Source organism: Peromyscus maniculatus, chromosome 6 (genome assembly GCF_049852395.1).
Source record: "Peromyscus maniculatus bairdii isolate BWxNUB_F1_BW_parent chromosome 6, HU_Pman_BW_mat_3.1, whole genome shotgun sequence".
In the NCBI taxonomy this organism is placed as follows: Eukaryota; Metazoa; Chordata; class Mammalia; order Rodentia; family Cricetidae; genus Peromyscus; species Peromyscus maniculatus.
This window is the reverse complement of record NC_134857.1, coordinates 33,665,207-33,673,981: the sequence shown is the minus strand read 5'-3', so window position 1 is coordinate 33,673,981 and position 8,775 is coordinate 33,665,207. Positions and strand designations below refer to the sequence as shown.

Below are 8,775 nucleotides of genomic sequence, written 5' to 3'. Positions count from 1 at the left end.
TGGGTACACTCTCCAGTACCTAAAAGAGAGTGGGAAGAGAGGGGAAGGGAGAGGAGAAGGGGGGGAGCAAGAGAGAGAATAGAGGGGACCCTTAACTTCAAAAGAATGAGTTGAAGAAACGTCTCAGGTAGATTGTGTAAGGATTGACTAACCAGGGATGGGAAGGAAACCTTGAAGGAGTATCATCACCAAGGATTCAAAATGTTTTTCAGACCTGGATTATAAATCTAACACCCACAGACTGTGGATGAATCAGCTGACGAGCTGATGACGGCAGCTGGGAGAGGAACACCTTGGCTGGTCATAGAATCTGAGTCTCGGTGTTCTTATCTATACAGTGATCACACCTGAGTCATTAGGTGAGGCAAAGGGCAATGTAGAAGGTAGCAGATGTTTTGCAGATATAACAAAATACAACAAAACTCTTGGCTTACAGTTTAGGTGATGGATATTTAAGTGTTGACTCCCTTCCCTTCCCCCAGCCCTCTCTCCCTCCCTCCCTTACTCCCACAAGCAAAGTTTATTATTATTTTTAATAGGCAAGAAAATGAAAGCATAGTGGAGGGAACAGAGAGGGTCAACCAGCCAAAACTAGTAATGAATGAAAGAGCCAAAGGAAATTAGATACTTGATGAGCTAATTAACAACATTTTAAAAGAAAATTGAGGGGAATTATCCTGTGTGGGTAGATAAAGCTGCCCCCAAAGCCATAGGTTGTCAGAACTTCCGGTGCCAGCCATGAACTACTGTACACATTGCTGGCTAGGGAGGCTCCTGAAGCCACTAAAACAGTACAAGCTATTGCCACTGATATTGGTTGCCTACCAGAAACAATCCTCTTGTACCCTGTAAAGACTTGTCACTCAAATTGGTTTAATAAAATGCTGATTGGCCAGTAGCCAGGCAGGAAGTATAGGAGGTGACCAAACTAAGCATGATGGGAAAGAGAAAGGTAGGTGGAGTCAGAGGGTCACCAGCCAGATGCAGAGGGAGCAGGAGATGAACATGCCATGCTATAAAGGTACTGCCACCACCATGTGGCAGAACATAAATAAGGAATGTGAGTTGACTTAAAATGTAAGAGCCAGTTAGTAACAAGCCCAAGCTATTGGCCAAGTCTTTATAATTAATATAAGCCTCTGTGTGGTAATTTGGGAAGTGGCTGCCCGGTGTTTGGGAACAGGCAGTGGGGACAGGAAATGTCTGTTTATAGTAAGACCCTCAAGTCATCACATATGTTGTGGTCGCAGAACATGGAGAAATCCAATTGGAACTGGCCTGGAAGCTTCCTCTCAGTTAGCCCTCACAAGGCCTTATGCTGCTGGGGGAGGATTGTCATCAACAGCCTGACTCAGCCATGGAACCTGTGTGCAGCAACACCAGGGAACAGCCTCTTGGTGCAGTCCTGCCTGCTCTATTATGGGGTAACCAACCACGTTCTCATTAGTTGAGGCCTGCTCTACGGGAGGAAATTTACTTCTGGTATTGTAAACCTGGTCAAAAGCCTGAGGTAGGAGAGGCCATAGACCCTAGTAGGAAAGCTACTTCTGATGTTTTGATAAGTGGACACTATATGCCTTTCAAAATGCCTTCTTAATGACTGTTCCTGCCCATTACGGCTGCCGTCAGCTTTGGTTGAGAAGGTTCTTTTGGCAGTAGTCAGCGGTGAGTGCAGAGACTCACAGCTAGTCAAAGTACAGAGAAGACTTGCCCAGTCATAAATAGGACGACATCTGTGTCATCCATCCCCTCCAAGGTTCAGGGACCATTGTAGAAGATGGATAGAAAGCCAGAGGAGCAGGACATGATGGGGAATGCCTTTAATCCCCATGCGGAGGCCCGCCTGGTCTACAAATCAAGTTCCAGGACAGCCAGGGCTTTAGACAGAGAAACTCTGTCTCAAAACAACAACATCAAAACAAAACAGAAAAAGAAAGAAAGAAAGAAAAGAAAAAGAAAAAGCAACAGGAAAGGGGAGGGGCCGTTGTTGCATTTGGGAACTGACATGTCCATTTGCAGAAGACAGGGCCAGTCAAACACTGTCAAGGAGGGAGCAGGGGCTTTGGGGCCCCCCTCCTCCTTGAGGACTGATAGGCAGTTAGTTGTTAATGGCGGAGGGGGAGACATTTTCTGCAGAGGCGTAGCTCCTGGTAACAAACTCTCACTACCATAAACACCCTACTGAAACTCGGTGGAACGGAACGCACAGTCACAGGGACTGAGGGAGGGACCCTTGGGAAGCAGGCAGACAACAGAGGGTCACAGAAGAGTGTGTGGACATGGTGGAATACACTGTGCACAGATATTAAAATATCATAGCCGGGCGGTGGTGGCGCACACTTTTAATCCCAGCACTCAGGAGGCAGAGGCAGGTGGATCTCTGAGTTTGAGGCCAGCCTTGTCTACACAGGTCAGCTAAGGCTACACAAAGAAACCCTGTCTCAAACAAACATATATATGCATATAGATGATATATGATATTAGTAATATGTGGTAAGAAAAGCGGTTTTTAAAAGGAAGGAAAACTTGTATGGCAAATGCAGTCTCCGAGTGAAGAGAGACTAAGCTGAGTGGCAGCTGCCTAGACTTTCCTTTCCCACGGGTTTGTAATTGTTCATAATTAAATATCGGGGGAAGAATGCTCTGAAAAATGAGTATTGTTGACACATAAACAAGACCCTGGGCATCACACACCAAAATATGCATAGTGAGAAAACAGAGGTTCCTGGAGAGGACCTGAATTTACAGTAAACCTCTGCAAGCCTGATTAGCATCTGTGATGTGGACAGAGTGGAATGATGCAAGTCCAGGGCCAAATTACCCTGGGTCATTTTCAGCCTTTTTGGTAGTCATTTAGTACCCTCTTCTGTGACCTGACATCTTTGTGACCATTAAGTAAGTCCTTTGGCATGTACAGATACATTCCTAGCTTCCACCAGCTAAAAGGCTAAGAATGCCGTTCAGATAGCATCTGAGGCCAATGGCTGAGACTTCCTGGTCTTCCTGTGACCCATTTACTTGATGTTCCCACCATTGCATTGAAAAATGTCTTGATTTATAATTTCTTTTGCTTGTTTCGTTCCTATAAAACTTCATGGGACTGTTACCACATTAGAACACGGAAAATGTGGGGTAACCTAAATCTGTGTCCCAAATATGTTCACTTATATTTGGCTCCAGAATAAACTCTCTCTTATCCCCTCTGAGATGAGAGTTGTGTTTTTAGGTTGACAAGAGTCACGATTTAATGAATTTAGATGTGCCGTGGTGGTGCGTGCCTTTACTTCCAGTAATTTAATGCCAGTACTTGGAGAGGCAGAGGTAGGTAGAGTCCTTTGAGTTCAAGGCAGTCTGGCCTACTAAGCAAGTTCCAGAGCATCTAAGGCTACCTAATGAGACCCTGTCTCAATAAACAAACAAATACATAAATGTAAAACATATATTTAGCATGCACAAGGCGCTAGGTTTGATGCCCCAGCACCCTCTCCCACAAACAAAGGGATTCAAAGAGGATGGTCTCTTGAAAGTAGTCCTAAACACTGAGTGCTTTAAGCTATCAGAAAGCTAGAAATTAAAACTTATACACTTCAAAAATTTATTCGGGGACTGGGAAGTAGAGGAATGACGGACTCCTTGCTTCTCTGATATGTTGTAAGACTAAGTTTGACCCATAAACACACACACACACACACACACACACACACACACACACACACACAAATCATTTGCTCAGACCATAAATATGCACCACATACCATGTTCCTGCATGTGAAAAATGAATTGAACAAATCTGTTAATGGCTTAGTAGAAAAGAAAAAACGTATAAATACAGTATTTTTGTTGTAGTTTATCACAAATAGTTGTATTTATCTGATAAATGTGGAATCACACGTTATGGAGAAAGTATCTCAGGAGCAAAAGAGGAAGTACTTAATTGACTGGAGACGCCAACAGAGGCTTCTCATGTGCGTTTGGAGTGGAAGGGACCAGGGAGGGTATTCCTGGAAAGAGAACAGAGGAAGGCAGGCGTGGTGTTTCAGGACTGAGTACCTGACACTGATAAGACTTGAGGAGAGAGTGTCCATGGGGAGTCTCAGAAGGCGAAAACTGCATAAGAAGTGTGCGGGTTGGAGCCGCAGCTGGGCAGTGGAGCCTAGGTCTAATGTGGACAAAGCCTTGGCTCCTTCAGCAGGAGCGTGGGAGAGCCTGAGAAGCGGAATTGACTGAAGATGAAGGCTTTGAGGGGAGTGCAGAGAGGCTGTAATTCCATAGTTCAGAGCTGCTGGGTGGCTGGACCGGAACTCTCTATGTACGTCAGGCTAGTCTCCAAGTCATAGAGCTCTGCCAGCCTCTGCTTCCCGAGTGCCACCAGACGTCACGGTTGCCCTTTTTGAAACGTCATCTAGTGAGACCTGAAACTTTGAAACTAGCAGAAGACACCTCAAGCTGTAGGAGGCTGGATGTGTAGCTCGGCAGCAAGTGTGTGGCTGAGTTCCACCAGGCACAGGTATGGGAAGGTACAATTGCTGTGCCTTTAACCAGCCATGTGTTTGAGCTTCGATGACCTACATAAGTTCCGACATAAGCAGGAGTTACATATGAGACCCTGTGTATTGGGGCAGGGGGTACAGAAATAATGTCCAGAGCAACCTACTCAGTTGGCTCTTTTGGAGGAAAATTGGGAGGTGAAATGAGGAAGGCTTTTTTTTTTCCTCTCTCCTCCGTATCTTTCCCTAATCTTTTATTTATTTTGCCTTCTTTCATCCCTTAGTCTAACATTTTTTGTTTGCTGTGGTTTTTTGGGGGGGCGGGGTGGAGATAGGGTCTCGCTCTGTAGTTTTGGCTGGCCTGGAACTCATTATGTAGACCAAGTTGACCTTGGAGGCAGAGGGATCCCCCTGTCTCTGCCTCTGAAATGTTTCAGTTAAAGGCAGATGCTACCACGCCTGTTGCCTAGTCCTTTAGTGATCTGTGCTTTTCACTGATGTTCTCGGTAAAGCCTCAGCCCCCTCCTGTCCACATGAGTTTATCTAAAAAGAAGGAGATGCTGCCCCAGGTTCAGATGGGTTCCCAGAAGAGGAGATGGCCTCTGGGTAAAAAGGCCCCCCAGGCCTAAGGGAGGTCCTCACTCAGGAAGCAGAGGCAGGAAGATTAAGAGCTCAAGGAGAGCCAGCCGTGGTGGCTCATGCCTTTAATCCCAGCACTCGGGAGGCAGAGGCAGGTGGATCTCTATGAGTTCGAGGCCAGCCTGGTCTACAAAGTGAGTTCCTGGAAAGGCGCAAAGCTACACAGAGAAACCTTGTCTCGAAAAACCAAAAAAAAAAAAAAAAAAAAAAAAAAGCGCAAGGAGATTCTTCAACAGTTCAAGGTCATCCAGGGCTATAAAACACGGTGTCTGTGAACTTTAGCCTGAAGTGCTGGCACAGACAGGATGATCTGAGTTTGAGGCTAGCCTGTAAGACTCTAACTTAAACAACAGAAAAGAGGCTCAGAGGTGGCTCAGCTGGTGTTGGTCCTCCGAGGGACACACCTAACATCCTGTGCAGTAACTTCCCTAAACTGCTGAAGCCCGCAGCAGCCACAGAGTAGGGCGGGCAGCAGGATTCGCTCCTAAACTGTGGCTTTATACCCTGTCTAGTTTTAGTGCCTTCACTAATCAGCTACACTCAGACACCCCTCCCCTCTAAACTCAAATGCCCCTTCCCACTCAGGTCTCTAAAAGTAAGGAATCTCCCATGTTCTGGGGGTTGTTATTGGGTCTCCTAGCCCAGCTTCCACCACTCTAAGTAGCCTGCATTGCTAACAGATACTTCCCCTTTAAACCCATCTCATGCATCTCTCTATCAGATCTGGAAAGAATGTGTTATTTAAAATTTGGAATGCTTGCCTAACATGCACAGAGTATTGGGTTCTATCCCCGGCACCTCTTAAACCAGGTGTGGTGATACTTGACTGTAATCCCTGCACTTAGGAGGCGGAGACAAGAGGCCCAAAGTTCAAGGCCATACTTGGCTGTACACAAAGTTTAAGGCCAGCCTAGGCTACATAAAACCTTGTCTCCAAAAACCCACACAATAAAAATGGGCTGAAGGCTGCCCGGACCTAAGCAGCAACCATCTATGCTACAGGTTGGGAACTTCCTCTTCCAGTTTACAGCCTTTTCTCCAGCGGGGACTTTGGGTTGGAGAATTTGGCACTTTATGTTGGCTTGGCCCCGGGGAAAATGACAGAGGTTGTTTGCAGTGATAGTGTGGGGGAAGAAAGTTCTCATAAAATGCAGCATGGGTGACATCATTGAGGACAGGAAGAAACTGGGACCCATTGGGACAAACGTGTTCTGAAGAAGTGGTATACAATTTTGAAGGCCCATGAGTCTCTGGGAGACTATGACTCTGGGAGTCTATGAAAGCCATGATGGGATGAGCCTGGGGCTTAATTACTAATAGGCCTCCTTCCTCCTCCTCTGCCCCGCCACCTCCCACCCTCTCCTGCCATGCCCCTGGGATGCCTGCTTTGAGTGATTCACATGAATCAAAAGTTAGATGCTAAAAGCAACGAAAATGTATATATGAATAAAGAAAAGAAAGAACAATGGGTAGGAAAGTTGCTCAGTGGTAGACTGGCTATTACATACCACATGTTCCAAGGCCATGGCTTCCATCAGTACTGAAAGAAGAAAAAGAAAGGAAGGGGAAATGTGGTACATATACACAATGGAGTACTACTCAGCAGAGAAAAACAATGAAAGCATGAAATTTGTAGGCAAATGGATGGAACTAGAAAAAATCATCCTGAGTGAGGTAATCCAAACCCAGAAAGACAGTCATGGTATGTACCCACTCATAAGTGGATTCTATATATAAAATAAAGAACAATCAGGCCGGGCGGTGGTGGTGGTGGTGGCGGCGGCGGCGGCGGCGGCGGCGGCGGCGGCGGCGGCGGCGGCAGTGCACGCCTTTAATCCCAGCACTCGGGAGGCAGAGCCAGGTGGATCTCTGTGAGTTCGAGGCCAACCTGGGCTACCAAGTGAGTTCCAGGAAAGGCGCAAAGCTACACAGAGAAACTCTGTCTTGAAAAAAAAAAAAAAAAAAGAACAATCAGACCACAGCCCATAGAACCATGGAGGCTATATATATAGTATGGAGGTCCCTAGGATGACTGTGGCTTATAATAAAATTCGGTTCTACTCAATTATTGAAAAAAAAATAGCCAAATGAATGGAAACACATGAACTATGCACCAAAGGCTGAGGGGCCCCCAGCTGGATCAGGCCCTCTGAATAGGTGAGACAGTTGATTGGCTTGATCAGTTTGGGAGGCAACTAGGCAGTGGGACCAAGTCCTGTGCTCATTGCATGAGTTGGCTGTTTGAAACCTGGGGCTTATACAGGGACACTTGGCTCAGTCTGGGAGAAGGGGACTGTACCTGCCTGGACTGAGTCTACCAGGATGATTGCAGTCCTCGGGGGAGGATTTGCCCTGGAGGAGGTGGGAATGGGGGGTAGGCTGGGGGTAAGGGGAGGGTGTGGGAGGGGGGAGAATAGGGGAACCCGTGGCTGATATGTAGAACTGAATGGTATTGTAAAATAAAATAAAATAAAAAAAAAGAAAGGAAGGGGAAAATGTTGAAAAAAATGCAAAACACAGTTTCTTATCACAAAGGTTCATTCTGTAGCCATGTGTTAGTGACCATGGCCAGGGCACATAGGTTCAGGTTGCCCCAAATACCATGTTCCAATTTGGTATGAAAGCTTTTATAATAAAAACAGAACAAAAGAAAAGAAAAATCATGAATCAAGGTACCTCCCACCCCAAAGACAGGGTTTCTCTGTGTGGCCCTGGCTGTCTTGGAAAGTTCTCTGTACACCAGGCTGGCCTCCAACTCAGAGATCCACCTGCCTCTGCTCAAGTGCTGGGATTTAAGACACTGTTAGGATGTAGTTGAGTTAGTAGTGCCTATCTAGCATAGTCCAACTCTGGGTTCCATCCCCAGCACCACATAAAACTGGTCTTTGTGGAACGTACACTCTTATCACAGGGCAGCTGGGCCAGCTGGACCAGCTGGATGAACTTCAAGGTCATCCTCTACAAAGTGAGTTCAAGGGTGGCCTGGCTACAGGAGACCCTGTTTTAAAATTTTCATTTCCAGTTCCTTCTTCTGGCCTCCTCAGGCACCAGGCATACATGTGATACACAGTCATACACGTAGGCAAAAAATCCATTAACATATAAACATTTAAAAAGTAAGTTATCGAACACACTGGTGGACACGGCAGGAAGGTGGGTTGTGTAATGTAGGAATCTCTGCTACAGGTCTCAGATGTTATCAGATGATATTCTTAGTCTTCAGGTTGGTGGAAATTGGGAGCTATTGTTTGTACATTCCAGAAAGATTACCTAATAGTCAAAAGGATGGATGCTAGCTGGGCGGTGGTGGCGCATGCCTCTAATCGGGAGGCAGAGGCAGGCAGATCTCTGTGAGTTCCAGGCCTGGTTTACAAAGTGAGTTCCAGGACATCCAGGGCTGCTACACAGAGAAACCCCTGAAGGATGGATGTTGGGTCAGGCATAGAGGAGCAATGAATGTTTATGTTGACTTTGTAATGCAGGGACACCTTTTTTTTTTTCTCCTGGGAACTTCAGCTCACCAAAGAAATAAAGTTCTACAGACTGTCCCCAGCGGCAGGGGTTTCTTGGGCTGAGGTTATAGCCCAGTGGGTAGCGTGTCACCTAGCATGGACAAGGCCCCCTGGTCCTCAGCACCACGTAAATGGTT

The 8,775-nt window shown here is 46.4% G+C and overlaps 1 pseudogene; it reads left to right on the top strand.

Annotated features, from left to right (window-relative positions):
* The first annotated feature begins 6,223 nt into the window (after positions 1-6,223).
* On the top strand, positions 6,224-6,443 carry LOC121830395 (ubiquitin-like protein 5 pseudogene; annotated as a pseudogene).
* The last annotated feature ends 2,332 nt before the right edge of the window (positions 6,444-8,775 follow it).